The sequence below is a fragment of the Arachis hypogaea genome, chromosome 9 (genome assembly GCF_003086295.3).
Source record: "Arachis hypogaea cultivar Tifrunner chromosome 9, arahy.Tifrunner.gnm2.J5K5, whole genome shotgun sequence".
NCBI lineage: Eukaryota > Viridiplantae > Streptophyta > Magnoliopsida > Fabales > Fabaceae > Arachis > Arachis hypogaea.
This window is the reverse complement of record NC_092044.1, coordinates 39,558,519-39,559,075: the sequence shown is the minus strand read 5'-3', so window position 1 is coordinate 39,559,075 and position 557 is coordinate 39,558,519. Positions and strand designations below refer to the sequence as shown.

General features: G+C 41.8%; 1 non-coding gene across 1 annotated transcript; it reads right to left on the bottom strand.

Annotated features, from left to right (window-relative positions):
* Positions 1 to 220: 220 nt before the first annotated feature.
* Positions 221 to 328, bottom strand: LOC112714197 (small nucleolar RNA R71). The gene has a single exon (XR_003159153.1). It is a non-coding gene; the product is annotated as a small nucleolar RNA R71 (small nucleolar RNA).
* Between the last annotated feature and the right edge of the window lie 229 nt (positions 329 to 557).

Here is a 557-nt window from a genome sequence, read left to right as displayed (position 1 = left end):
GAAGATCCTTTTCAGTTCTTAACTGAATTCTTGCAGATCTGTGATACTGTTAAGACCAATGGGGTTGATCCTGTGGTCTACAGGCTTATGCTTTTCCCTTTTTGTTGTAAGAGACAGAGCTAGAATATGGTTGGACTCTCAGCCTAAAGATAGCCTGAACTCTTGGGATAAGCTGGTCACGGCTTTCTTAGCCATGTTCTTTCCTCCTCAAAAGCTGAGTAAGCTTAGAGTGGATGTTCAAACCTTCAGACAGAAAGAAGGTGAATCCCTCTATGAAGCTTGGGAGAGATACAAGCAACTGACCAAAAGGTGTCCTTCTGACATGCTTTCAGAATGGACCATCCTAGATATATTCTATGATGGTCTGTCTGAATTATCTAAAATATCATTGGACCATTCTGCAGGTAGATCCATTCACCAAAAGAAGATACCTGCAGAAGCTCAGGAACTCATTGACATGGTTGCAAATAACCAGTTCATGTACACTTCTGAAAGGAATCCTGTGAATAATGGGACGCCTCAGAGGAAGGGAGTTCTTGAAATTGATGCTCTGAATG